General features: G+C 35.7%; 1 pseudogene; it reads left to right on the forward strand.

The window, feature by feature from the left end:
* LOC107664965 (protein FAN-like) overlaps nucleotides 1-12784 on the forward strand; it is a 20992-nt pseudogene extending 8208 nt beyond the window's left edge.
* Nucleotides 12785-14843: the final 2059 nt, after the last annotated feature.

A 14843-nucleotide genomic window follows, 5' to 3' on the forward strand; every position in this document is an offset into this window, starting at 1 on the left:
GCAATATAGAAATCCTGGCCAGGACTCGCGTGTCCTGGGAAAATGGCACGTATGGTCACCCTAATATTATTAGGTTACAGTATTCAGATAACAGACCCCAAACTTCTGTATTTCAAAATTGTGGTCTAGTAGAAAGATGGATTAATTATAATGTTTGTGTGTGCAGTTTTCAGCATGTAACAGAAATCCCTCATATGGAGTGTGTGGCAGAAATGGTTTCTCCTTTGGTGACAAATGCTGGTCACGTTTGCATCACTGATTGCAATCTTTACTTCCAGCCCATGAACAGCTATCCTGTGAGTTTTTGTGCGAGCCATGCTTTCTTTGGCATATATAATTTTATCAAATATGCAGTTCCTTCACTGGGGTTCTTATGTGTGTTTCTGTATTTCTAAAAGGATTCAGTGGTGCAGATTGGGTTACGTAGTGTAAGACGCATCTACAAACGGAGACATGGGCTGAGGCCTTTGGTGAGTGTTTATGTGATGTTTTTTCACTTGAATTGTTCTCTAGTTTTGTGTCTGTTATGGTATTTACACACAAAATAAGGACATCATTTGCAGAGACGTATTCATATGTGGATTTATGTGTACTTACTGTGTGTGTGTGTGTGTGTGTGTGTGTGTGTGTGTGTGTGTGTGTGTGTGTGTGTGTGTGTGTGTGTGTGGAGGGCCTTGAGGTGTTTTGCACAGATAATGATTTGTGCTCCGATATCTACCTGAAGTTCTACAGTACTAAAGAAAGAGATGAGCTTTACTACTACATTGCAACTTTCCTTGGTAGGCTTTTTTGTATGTTAATCATGGGTTCACTGGGAAGTTGTCACATGGGCTGTATTTCTGTAAATATAGGGGTGTTTAGCAGTAGTATTATGTTGTGTATATATAAAAATGCAAGATTATCATATTTCTGAAATAGTTGTTGGTTAAACACCGTAGTGAACACACAACCACATTTTAATAAAAAATTGATTGTAATTATATTAAAATAGTGATTTGATATTTTTTGTCAACTTTTCCATTTTTGCTGTTTCGTGAATTGTATGTTTTGTTTTGCATCTTAAATTTAGCTGAAAAGCTATTAAATAGCATGTAACACGTTTTAAATGCATTATATTTATATTTCAATGTAGTGATAAATGGCTGTTTTACTTATATTACATTCCAAAAAGCTGAGCAATAACAGAAATTATTTAGTAGTGTTACTTTTTAATAGCCAAAGAAACCTAAATAACCTAACAAAAATATTTGATGGAGTAAAAAGTGTGACAGCCAGCCCTGTCAGTATTATCCTCTCTATATAAAGGTCACATATAAAGGATAACAGTATTATCCTGTATATATAAAGGTTTAACTTAAGGTGAAGAAAAGCTGTCTCCTGCTGGAAAATCAGCTGAAGCCTCTACCTATGGTACTGTAGCTGGTTTTAGTTTTACTCTGGTCCAGCGCTGGCCATTTATGCTCATTAGCTGGTCCAAACTACAAAGCTAACAGTAGCTGTTTGTTTTGTTTCTCTTTATACGCCATCATTTGAGCATTGGGTAGTAAAACACCTTTATGGTTGAAACACTGAGATGTATTTTGTACTGTAATTGTAGTTTGGTTGCATAAGCCTGTCACCTCAGACCAACCATTAGTGATTTTTCTTCTCCAATAGTGCACAAAATGTTGACAAACTAAAGAGTACCGTGAACATTCATTGACTTTATTTGACACAACCCCAACTCAGAAGGTTGGGACTTGGGAGTCAAAGAAAATCCCCCCTTAATTATTGTTGTGGAATTCCTGTTATTTAACTTGTAAGTATGACTTGAACAGAGCATGAAGTTGGTCTCCAGGAGCAGAAGTGGGACCTGTTCTCACAGACTGACCTTAAAAAAACCAGCTACCAACAACCATGTTCCAAAAAGCAGTTCTTGGTTTTCCAGCAGGGTCCAGAACAAACTGAATTTGTAAGTATGTACATTCCAGTATGAACACATTGTATTTACTGAAGATCCGTGTGTGTGTTTGATGTAGAAAACCATATAGTGGAGTGCACAGCAGAGAGCTACATGCTGCAGTGGCAGAGAGGTCACATCTCCAACTATCAGTACCTACTTCATCTAAACAATTTAGCAGACCGCAGTGTGAATGACCTTTCCCAGTATCCAGTGTTCCCCTGGGTCATCAGTGACTACAGCAGCACAGAGCTGGGTCAGTCTCTATCTAACAGACACAATCCTGAGAACACACGTCACACACTTATACTGAAAAATATATTTTTTTCAGACTTGCTGAACCCTGCTTCATTTCGAGATCTCAGTAAACCAATTGGAGCTTTGAACACAGAAAGACTTGAGAGATTACTGGTAAGAAATCTAGTAATCACAGACAGCCTTTTTTATATTCAGATGTTACTTATCATATAAAAATGGTGTGTATGATTTGTTTTTGTCATGTGTGTGTGTGTGTGTGTGTGTGTGCTACAGGAACGCTACAGAGACATGCCTGAGCCTCGTTTTATGTATGGCAGTCATTATTCATCACCTGGATATGTGCTTTTCTACCTTGTCAGAGTTGGTAAGAATCTATTTTTCTGTCTCTCTCAGGTTAGTCTCTTTCTCTGCCATTGCTTAAGTGCTTTTTTTTAATGCATCTTTCACAGTAACCCTTATCATTATCATTTTTTTTTCATTGTCCTTTTGACTAATTCGAAAATCTGATTAATTAATTAAAAATGGTTTCAGCTTTATGCTTCTGTAGCACTATTCAGACAGAAGTAGTTTCCAAAATAAAGTTTGAGTTTCATTTATTAATGGATGACCTCTGAATACCGATTTGGACAGGTAATGAAAGGATGGTTTTCCTCACATGTGACTTGCATAAACTTTGAACACTGAAATGTTGCCTTGTAAACGCAAAATGAAGGAGAAAACACAACATTACAATGATTTATGTCCCTGTTTCAGAACAAGCATGCAATCTGTAGGTTAGAAAATGCCCTTAGTGATAGCTTTGGACTCTGCAGCATTTGATCACATATCTGTTGTCTTCCTGAAGCTCCAGAGCACATGCTTTGCCTACAGAATGGACGATTTGATCATGCAGACAGAATGTTCAACTGGTATTTGACACACACAAACACGCATATACTGAAAAATATTTGTTTACATTAATGTGCATTTGTGTATACAGTGTTGGTGAGACGTGGAAGAATTGTTTAGAGGGAGGCACGGATTTCAAAGAGGTAAGTTTTACAAATGCAGTGTCCTGCCTTATTGCAATACCGTTTTTAAAAAAAAATTATTCAGTGCGCTGAAATTGACTATTTTGTGAACCGGTCCAAATGTAGGTCATGCAATAAAGTACTTGGTGTGTTTTTATCTGTGTATTTACAGCTGATTCCTGAGTTCTATGGAAGTGATAGTAGCTCTCTGAAGAATCTGCTTGGTTTGAATTTGGGCAGGAGGCAGGGAGGAGGCAGAGTTGAAAAAGTTGAACTTCCTCCTTGGACATCAGGTGCACATTCTTTCTTGAGTCCTTCTCACTTTTGTTCTCTCTAACCTTTAAAAACATGAGAAAAGGGCATTTCAATTAAAATGTCATTAAAAAAGATATTTCACATCCTCATTCTGTGCCTTAAACAACAGTAGAAGTTGTGAAATGGTTGGCTCAGCTTGTGTATTGGTCTGTATCAAAATTGTCAAGTCTGATTTATTTCCACAAATCAGTCGAAAAAAGTTGCAATGAATTGGTTAAAAGATAATTAAATAAAATTCACACAAAGATGAGCATGATTTTCATTGAATTGTATGAAAAACTGTGGAAAAAGATGCCTTGCATTATGGCAGTTTGTGTCAACTTGCTGCATCCTCTACCTCAGTGGTTCCCATTCCTGGTCCTGGAGAACCCCCAACACTGCACATTTTAGTCTTCCTAATCAAACACACATGATTCAACTCAACAGCTCATTAGTAAAGACTCCAGTTACATAGCTGATGAATGAAATTCAGGTGGCATGTGCAAATAAACGCCACTATCCGACCAGTTCTGCTTCAGAGCTCTATGTATGAGATCATGTCTTATCCTGGCTTTCACCATAATTTCTTTGTAACACTTTACAATATGTTGTTTTGTTCACATTTCTCTGTGTTGTGTACATATGCAGATCCAGATGACTTCTTGGAGAAAATGCGTTTAGCACTGGAGAGTCCGTATGTGTCTGACACCTGCATGAGTGGATTGATCTGGTTTTTGGCTACAAACAGAGAGGAAGTGAAGCTGTGGCCGCCCATAATGGTAAAATAGACAAACGCAGATTGGCATCAGTCAAATATTCAATTATAAAACGGTGTTAAAAGTATGAAGGATTAGTATGCTGTTGATATTATTTTATTATGAGTAAATACAATGATGTCTACTATATTACAGTTTTCCATCCAGTAACATATGAGGGAGGAGTTGACTGCGATAGGTAAACTTCATTAAATTGAAATATCTCTAGTTAAATAGCTCATACTTGACTGCCTGAATATCTTTTGATCCAATTTTTATGTGTTTTATATTTGTCAGTGTACATTTGTCAGTGTGTATGTCTGTGTTTCTGCAGTATTGAGGACCCAGATCAGAAAATAGCCATGCTAACTCAGATATTGGAGTTTGGACAAACGCCACGGCAACTCTTTGTCACTCCTCATCCTCAGAGGATCACTCCACGCTTCCACAACCTGTCAGCAACACCCAGCCTCAGCAGCAGTGAGCTCTCACCAGGTACAACAGTAACACACAAGTACTGTGTTAATTGTGTTTGCTTCAGTTCAATTTTCACATTAAAGTATTGTACTAGGGGTGTGCCTGAAGCCGAATACCTTATTCGGAAAGGCACGGATTATGGCTTCATAACGGATAACGAATAATTCTGGTGAATAATATTCGACTGAGGCTGGCACTGTCACTCCCGGTGTTTGCTGGATAACAGGTGAGCCAGGGGATCAGCGCAATATTATACATAAAGCTCTAAAGTCACTACGCAATAATGAGTGTGTGACGTGAATGAATGTAAACTTTATGAATGAAATGAGCACAAATCAAACAACCATATTGCTGTTGCCTCTTTGTGCATCTCTTAGAACTCAGAGCTTGGCAAGAGCAATATCAACTAAAATACTACATCATACACGTTCTACTATTTGTATATATTTAAATGTCAATGATTTAAACCTTGTACGATTTATTTATCGGATCACGAAAGGTCCCCAAGCTGGGACTCGAACTTGCGTCACCCGAAGCACAACTGCACATCTCGAAGCACTGCCTATACAAGTGTATCGGCTCCGACTGTTAGAAGGTATTTAAATAAATGTTATAATCCATAAGAAAATTATTATTTGAGTTAAACACGACATATTTGTTCAGGGATAACTATGAAAAAGGATGTAAAACCATAGACATAACGGTTCTCAAGTAACTGTATGAACTTCCGGTTCAAGCCTACTTCTGGTTTTATCCGAATACAGATACAAATAATTTTGTGATTGTTACAGATACAAATACTGGCTCCGCTGCACACCCCTAGTATGTACAGTGTGCACAGTTAGCATGCTCCATTGCAATGGTTTTCAACTGATATGGCCTTGAGGCCCACATTTTCCCATGGTCATTAAGTTACGACTCAAATTAAAAACCAAGCAAATTTATTTCTCAAACAATTTACACAAACATACATAATACTCAATTATTACTACATAATAATCTCTCTCTCTCTCTCTCTCTCTCTCTCTCTCTCTCTGTGCACACACACACAATAGTATCATTAACTGTTCATAAGACTTAAACAAATACTGTTAAGCCCTGTTATTGCCACAATTAAGCAACATGATCCCATTCATTTTCAATGGGGAGCCGGTGACTTCCGGCGACACAAGCAACAGTGACCATTGCTGACAGGATGTAGGTCCGATTGTTGTGCATATCCGATTGGAATCCGATCATATTTAGCAAGTGTAAATGGCAAAAAAAATCACATGAAATACGATTTTTACAAATACGTTTCAAACTAAAATTCATATGTTTGAAAACCTATTCAAATTGCATTTCTGTACATTCGTTTCAGTCTGACCACTCAGATTGGATTTTGCATAGCTTTTTTGCCCATGTCATTTTCTCACGCTACGTAAAATTTAAACACGTTAGACATTGTTTGTAGAAAACATGCTGAATTTCTTTGCAGAAACAAGGCTGTTTTGTTGCGAATGCAAGTCAAGCAGAAAATAACAATATACTGCTGGTCTACACACAGAATTCCAGCTTCCTATGTTTCTGCCTCTGCATAAGACGTAATGTAATCCAGCGTGACCACAACATGTTGTCATGTTGTACGACAACATCTGTACTGGGCATACCAAAGCAACGTCATTGCCGTAGAAACCAATGCAGATATTCAGTTAAACAAAAGAGTGCCACGGGACACACAAATTGGATCTGAACAGTTGCGATACACAGTGCGGACAGTCAATCACTTAAATCAGATTCCAATCGGATACACAAATAATCAGATTTGGACTGACAGTCTGAACAAGGCCAAAAAGATCAGATTGCATGTGATTTGTGCTGTTCACACTGAAGAAAATTTGGGGGATTGGGCCACATTTTCTTGCAGTGTGAACATAGCCTATGAGTACCACTAACTACTCATTTTATTCAGATCTGAGTGCTTATGTCTGCTAGCTTTAATATAATTGAAATGGAATTCACTGAAAATATAAGTCAGAAACAGTTTTGATTAAGCATCAGCAGCGATCAGCTGTTTGTTTGTCTTTGTCATACGAGGTCGGTTTTGCTGCATACACAATGACCTGTTTCCAAATGCTCTGTGACATTTCGTTGCTCTCGCAGTGTGCATGAGTCGTGAACAAAAGCAGAGCACACAGCAGATGAAGGGACAGTCTGAACAAGACCTAAACTATTCTTAAACTACTCGCTACAAACAAATTTCCAGCTGTTCATCAGGGAAATGGCTCGATGATTGCTTTCTCTTTTGTAATCAAGCAACATTCTTTCCAGCCTAATGTGCCACTGGAAATGGACCTTATCCAACCGAAAGCTTCTGTTTCCCTGCATGCAAAGCTGAAATGGTCCCGTGGATCCAGATAGCTTAGGACATATGCTTTGACTGCATATAATGTAGATAGCCTCAATGGGAAAGAGCACATGTTGTTTTGCTATTGTACTGTACAATTATGCACTGATTTTGTTTATATAAGAGGTGTATTGACAATAGTCACAATATTAAAAAAATTAAATATCAATATTGCATTAATACTATACGTATTATAATGTCATATAATCCAAGATGCTGAACCAAAACATTTGAACAATTTAAAGTGTTACATAGGCCATTGAATCATCATTAGACATAGTGCTGACAACAATGGAACAACTTGGGAGAGAATTGTCAGGAGACTTAGCCTATATATTTGCACAAAGTAGCACAATAATACATGAGGATTGCCAAATCATTGTTTTAAGTAAACAATACAAACATTAAAAAAGAATGGACTCATAAGCAAAAAGCAGGAAAATGCCAAGCAAGTGTCCAATCATAGAAGTGGGAATTTATATTGAAGTCTTAAATTCCCTCTGCTGTCACTAAATTTATCCCTTAGAACTCAAATTTGATCATCAAAATTACATATTTAAATTTTTTTTTTTCCCTCATGAAAATGTATTTTTTCATGCCTCAAAATGGCTTGAATATAACTCTACACCCTGACTTCTGTTAGTATATGTGAATCCATGATTATGCAAATTAGAGATTGAAAATGTCATTTTCTTTGTAAATTGTGTCAATTTTTAATGTTAAATCCTACTATAAGTGCACCTCAGAAAACATTATAAAAGAATGCAATTCATGACCCCTTTAAATTAGCAATAAACCAGATTGCCCACATTTTTCAGAAGGATGGCCTTACTGTATTTGATGGATGTTTTGTGTAGCCTCTCCTAGTATGGAGTCATTTGAGGACCTTACTGAGGAAAGTAAGAAAATGGCCTGGAGCAACATGAACAAACTTGCATTGCAGTCTTGCCACAAAATACACAAAGAGTGAGTATCTGTTGAGTACCTTATCTGTGTAATTGCTTGTTTGAAAGCAAAGATTAATATTGTGTTTTTAAATCGACTTTTGACCCTATTATTTTGGTTCCACAGAGCAGTAACAGGCATTGCTGTGACCCTCGGTGGGGATTCCATCTTCTCAACTTCTCAAGGTTAGGAATTCATCAGTTATTTAGTCTCATTAGTCTATGACAGATTCCCATAAATTAGCTGAGATTGATTCCTCAGAACTTAAATGATTAAATGATCACCTCTCACAGGAAGTATTAGTTAACGTCCTTTATCCTCACGTAGACTCTACATTGAAGATGTTCTCAAAAGAAAATGGACTGCAAAGAAGTGTGTCCTTCTTGAACATGGTAACCATTCTAGAGATTGTAGTAAACACTGGCCCCAAAAGGTATTTGAACTTAAGCCGCACTTAAAAAAAAAATCTGTCTATTTAATTGCATTATACAACAAATTAAAGAATTAGTTTTTAACTAATATAGTTAATGTTAACAAATGAAACCTTATTGTAAAGTGTTACCAAAGTTTTATGTATCATTCTCTCTTTGTGAATGAATAGAGTGAATAGAATGAAGATTTTTGAGTGCAACCTGGACACACCAGTGAGTGGTGGGATTTTTTGCTAATAAAATTATTGTACCAGAAGAATAGTGTGAGGAAAATTATGTCTGGTCACTTGGTATCATCTCAGTGAGATTTTATGATGTTTTGCACATAAATAAGAGACATACAAAATGCCCAGAGTGGTGGGTCCCCAGGACTGAATACCACTGCTCTAATTTGATTGGCCAAGGAGTAATCTAAGAATGCTACTATTTAGTTTAACTTCATTGGGACGTTTGCTGTCTGTAACAATTTACTTTACAGAATATGTGAATGGTGCAGATTCGTGTGATTTTTGTCATATGTGGAGCTTTTGTTGTTGTTTTTTTTGTTTGTTTTTGTTTGTCTTTTTTTCGTGAACCAAGGTGGTTTTATTCCCCAGTGAGTGGGAAGTGGAACATTTATGTAAAAAAAAATTACTTTTATAGAAGTGTAACATATTTTGTAATTTAAGTGTGGCTTAAGTGTCCAAATATGTTTATTTAACCTGTATACCATGGCCAGGTTAGATAAAAGCTTATATTACCTCATTATAAAACTTTTTTTTTTCTCAAATGACACTTAAGGCACTGTCCTCCTGTCTGATGCTGCCTGATGATAAGATCGTTGTGTGCTCCTCCTGGGACAACAATGTGTAAGTATTTATATAGTAAACACAATCATATCCCTATAAATCTTGTCATCAATTGAACACATTTCTTAATTTCTCTCATTTTTATCGGTCTTCCTCCCTTTTTTTCTGTTCACCTACTCTTCGATCCCTTTCTTGTTTCCTGTAGATATTTTTATTCAGTAGCATATGGAAGAAGACAAGACACTTTGATGGGTCATGATGATGCAGTTAGTCATATTTGCTGGAGGGATGACAAACTATACACAGCATCTTGGGATTCTACTGTGAAGGTATTCTTAATTAGTCCAGCCAAGTTTGCTTTCTTGCAAAACATTTATGGATGGATAAATCTGAACTTAGTTTTAACTCTACGAGCAAAGCTGAATGTACTTTACAGTTCCCAAGAACACCTTGTTTACGTGGTGCTAAATGTTTAAAATAAAACTTTTTTTTTTTTTTTGGTCAACTGGGAAAAAAAAAAGAAAATTGGCTGATTTCACTAAGATCTTGACGTTCTTTGGGAATATTGAAGAACTTTTGTGACATCTTACAAAAAAATTATAGTGGCATATTCTAATTTACCTTCCATTTATATGGTTCTAATGATTAAAGACACTTCAAAACAAATAATTTTTATATGTAAATCACCTTCTGTTTCAATTGACTTCCTACTTTCTCTGTTTTACTTGAACAGATTTGGAAATGTGTAGCAGATGACATCTCAAGTAATAAAAGGACTCAATTTGACCTGCTTGCTGAATTTGAACATGAGGCCGGGGTTGGTGCTGAGGAATCCTTAAAAAAAAAACTGCAATATAGGCAAATGTGTTGAATAGCTGATTATTCACTTTATTAACTTTTGGCACTTTTCAGAATAGAGGTGTAAAATTTTAGTCTCTTTAGTTTTTCAAATAAAAAATCTTAAGTCTCTTAAACCTGCTATACACTGTAGTAGTTTTTTTTTTTTTTAAAGATAATTTCTTGACCGAATGTAGGCAAGGCAGATGTACAATGTTTATGTCAGACTGTATATGACAAATTGTAGCAGAGACATCTAGCCACGATGCACAGTTGACTAAAGCCAGTCAAAAACAGTGCAAACTGGAATAGAAAGGGTTATCAATATTATTAGATTTCTCTATATAACTTTATTCAAGCTACAAAAAGATTTAATATTTTGCCTAATTTAAGCGATCACTCAGTAGTTGCTAGCTAGGTTGGACCAGATTTTGGTTAGTTATTGCTATACATTTCCCATAAATTTAGCTAAAATGTTATTGTTTGATTTATATTTCCTTACATTACAAGATCTTGGGTAACAGAGTTAATTGGTTGAGCTTGACAAATTCAGTATGTAAACATTGAGAAAATGGGAGATTTTTTGCTTGTCTTCCCACCATGCTATACAAAGTGTCTAAATTATGTCCATGCCACAATTTTAGAAGAGTTTTGTTTTTTAAAAGTTATTTAGTGTTATACACAAAGTGAAAATAAGATATTAAAATATAATACGTGATAAATAATTTTTCCATAATTAATTGAGTGTCAGTTTTAGCAGATTTCAATCCTCCTCTGTTATATAATTCTGTAATCTTATGGTTGAATGTGGCATATATAATAATTCTCTCACTAAAGAACATGCAGAGTTGTGCAATTGTACATTTATGAGTGCACTGATGCTATTTGTGCCATATTGAGGAAAAGTGCCTAATTCGTGCCTAAAAGTCTAATTTGTATATTGTATATACATTTGTATTTACAGGTTAATACTTTAGATCTCAGCCCAGCTGGCACACTTTTGGCAACGGGTACTAAAGAAGGAACACTCACTCTTTGGGACATTGCCAACCCTCTCCCACTAAATCAGCTGACCTGCCATTCTGGAAAGATTAATCAGGTGGCCTTCAGTCCTGGTGAGTGTGTGTAATGTATATTTATTTACTTTAGAAAATTTATCAAGATCTCTGTGACTTTTTTTGTTGTTGTTTTGAAGGGTCATTTTATAAAATTTTGTTTCTGTGTTCAGACAGCAGACATATACTGAGTGTTGGGGAGGATTCGTGTTTGGCGGTTACAGATGTGCAGACAGGCATGCTCATCGCTACTGTACATGCAGAGCTAGAGCAGAGGTGACCAGAACACACACATTATATTTCACAGTGTTTCATGTTAAGGAGCTGTTATATCAACATGCAGAACTTCCTGTATTTTCTAAGCCAAAGATCACTTTCCTTCTTTTAGGTGTCTCTGCTGGGATGGTAACACTGTGTTGTCTGGAGGTATGTCAGGAGATCTCAGTGTATGGGACCTCCTTAGCAGTAAAGTCATCCACAAGATACCTGCTGCTCACTCAGGTAAACACACACCAGTGAGCAGAGTGAGTCTTACCAGGGTTCGTTTCCCAAAAGCAGCGTTAGTCAACTATGGTAATTTCTGTTGAACTCTGTTGGTAATGACGGAACTTGCGACCATAGTTGCTTTTGGGAAACACACCCCTGGTCTGACCAACGGTCATTGTCGCTCAGTCTGCATCTTGACTGAAATGGAGTGACTTTAGTGATTTTAAATACTCTATATAGGCAGAAACCCACACAGATTGCACTCTTCATGTGAAGTGTACAAGATTTTTGACTTAAAGCAAATTCCAAATTTGTGTTGGATATTAGTATATTGCAAAACGAACAGTGTGAAACTCTGAATAATACATAACACACAAATATTGACTAAAATAGTACATTTTGTTTTATTTATTTTTTTAAATATTGAAATCCCTCTCTCAACATTCTCTTAATTGTCTGCCATTTTTTTATTTATTTCTTTTTTTTCAATGAGCTTGGGGAAACAGCTTTTGGGGATTGCCTTGTCTATTAGGATAGTGACTTAGAATTTAGTCAAAATGCATAATATTTTTGTTTAGTAATAATTTTGTTACTCAATATTTGGCATAGTCTTAGTATATGTAGCACTCTGTGTAGGTAACATTCCAGATTTTGGAACAGTGCTTCGTATTAACCTGACTGTGTATCTTTAATGCAGGTGCAGTCACGTGTATGTGGATGAATGAACAATGCAGTAGTATCATCACAGGTGGTGTGGACAAACAGATCGTTCTTTGGAAACCAGAGTATTAACAGTAGCACTTCAATAATGTTCGATAAAACAATTCAGCAATTTTTCAGACCATTCGGACCAAGATCCATTTTCACCATGTGATTTCATGGGACAATTTGAACAGTACAGAAATCCTCTAAAATAGAAATCTAGACAATGTATTTTATATATTTGGTCAAAGTTTTATGAGAAGGTTGGTTATATAGATTGCAGGGTTTTAAATAACTGTAAGCACTGTAACTGATTTACACTATTATTTACCTTTTTTTTTTTTTTTTAAGATCTGGAGAACTAAAGCTAGCTCTGTTTGTTAACTTGAAAGTTACCAAAAGATACGGATGTTCTATTTGGCTCAGTGATTTTTCTTCTTCTATTATTATAAATGTATAACATTTGCCATGTCAAATCTATTTCAAAACATGCATAAAAACGGCAACAATTCATATGATTTATAAAAGACAATCAGTTATTATGATTGTCGTTATTATTGCTTCTTTTGATAAATGTAATCACCAAATCATAATTATTAAAAATCATAATACATCATGCTCACAAAATTTAAAAGTTCTGAAATCAGGTCTTGACACCTTTATTATAGGTGACTGAGGAATGTTCATAAGTTTTAAGTAGTTATATATAGAATATGTTTGATCTCCTGAAGGTTTGCTGCAAGTCTTTTTGAGTGATAAATATTTGATGGGATTTTTTTAAATGTGCCTTTAGTTTTTAATCATTTGAACTTGAGCGTTACTATTAATGCCCACTCTTAATATGCTTGCATGTTCAGCTAAAATATATGCATAAAAATTATTACATGCAAGTTATGTATGACAAAATATTTAAGTGAAAGAGTAAAACATTCTGCAGTATAATAAACTATAGTGTTGTCTTAACAGGTTATGGATGCATTTGTGTATATACAAATATTATATTTCATACACTGTTACAACAATGCCTTGAAAAATTGCTCTTCAGTGAAGAACATTGTGTTATGTATTAAAAAAAAAAATAGAAATAAAGTCAATATTATTAAAGTCAAGATTATGCAATGTTCTGTGAACCCTCAATGAGCTCAAAGTTTAAGTTATTAAAGGGATAGTTCTCTCAAAAATCCCCCATGTTTTTCCAAACCTGTATGACTTTATTCATTCTTTGGAACACAAAAGAAGATATTTTGATAAAATATTTTTTTCCTACATCCTATACAATGAAATTCTAGTGGCTCTAGTATTATATAAAATATCTTATTTTGTGTTCTGTGAAGAAAGAAATGAAGAAATGCATACAGCTGTGGAGCCATATGAGGGTGAGTAACTACGAAAAAGTTGCATTTTATATGTGGACTATGTTTTAGTATATTAGGTTTATGTATTGGACATATTTTCTGTTCTGTATGTTTTGGGTTTAAATGTTTGTTTAATGTAATGTTTTGTTGTTGTTTTTAGCTTAAATTTTATTGTCATGGGGGAAAGCTGCTGGAATTCCAAAATGTCTTTACAAATGCACAAATGTTTTTTTTTCTTTCTCTCTTGTTGTTATATTGGACAGTTATTCCTTTTTAAAAGCGTTTCTCTTTGTTTTTTGTTACATGACTAAATAAGCAAGGATACGGATTAAAACTATCCTTAGTCTGATTATTTGTATGCATTGTTTAACACTTCCATTTGATGTTAATTTATATAGCATTATGAAGCTTTTTTTTTGAAGGAATTTGGCACTCTGCTTTAGTTCAGCCACATTGGAGGGTTTTCGAGCATGAACTCCCCATTTTAGGTCCAGCATCTCAGTTGGGTTCAAAACTTTCACTAGGCCACTCCAAAACTTTAGGGGCGGTTTCCCGGACAGGATTTAAATTAAGGCAGGGGTAGTCTTAATCCAGAATAGTTAAAAATGGCAAGATTACTAACTCCTGGACCAGTGGTTCTCAAACTGGGGTACGCGAACAAAATTCTGAGTTTTGGCATCCCCAACTTAAAGCAACATTAAAACCGAACGCATTTCTGACAAGCAAAATGCCGCTTCTAATGTAAAAACAGGAAAATGGAGGTGCCGCAAACGGTCAGATACATGATATCCAATCAGCTTACCTCATTTGTTGCGGTCAAAACTGACTGCATCCACACACAAGCGTGCATGATAGGATGGCCGCTGAATATGTCGCTTTAGCAAATCGCGCTGCTGTTCAATGTATCGTTAAAGTAGATCTTCACTTAATAGCATGAAGAGCAAATATTGACACGCACTGTACATTGAGATCGATTTAAACTCGCTTCGATACAGACACACTGTGTGTGTTATTGTTTTCATGTTTAAGATACGAGCAAGAATAGCCTACACATTTCCCTGAATATCCAAACGATGGCAAATGTGCCATTAATTTTTACACCAGTTCAACAAAAAAGGTAATATT

Source organism: Sinocyclocheilus anshuiensis, unplaced genomic scaffold (assembly GCF_001515605.1).
Source record: "Sinocyclocheilus anshuiensis isolate Anshui unplaced genomic scaffold, SAMN03320099.WGS_v1.1 scaffold599, whole genome shotgun sequence".
Taxonomy (NCBI): Eukaryota; Metazoa; Chordata; class Actinopteri; order Cypriniformes; family Cyprinidae; genus Sinocyclocheilus; species Sinocyclocheilus anshuiensis.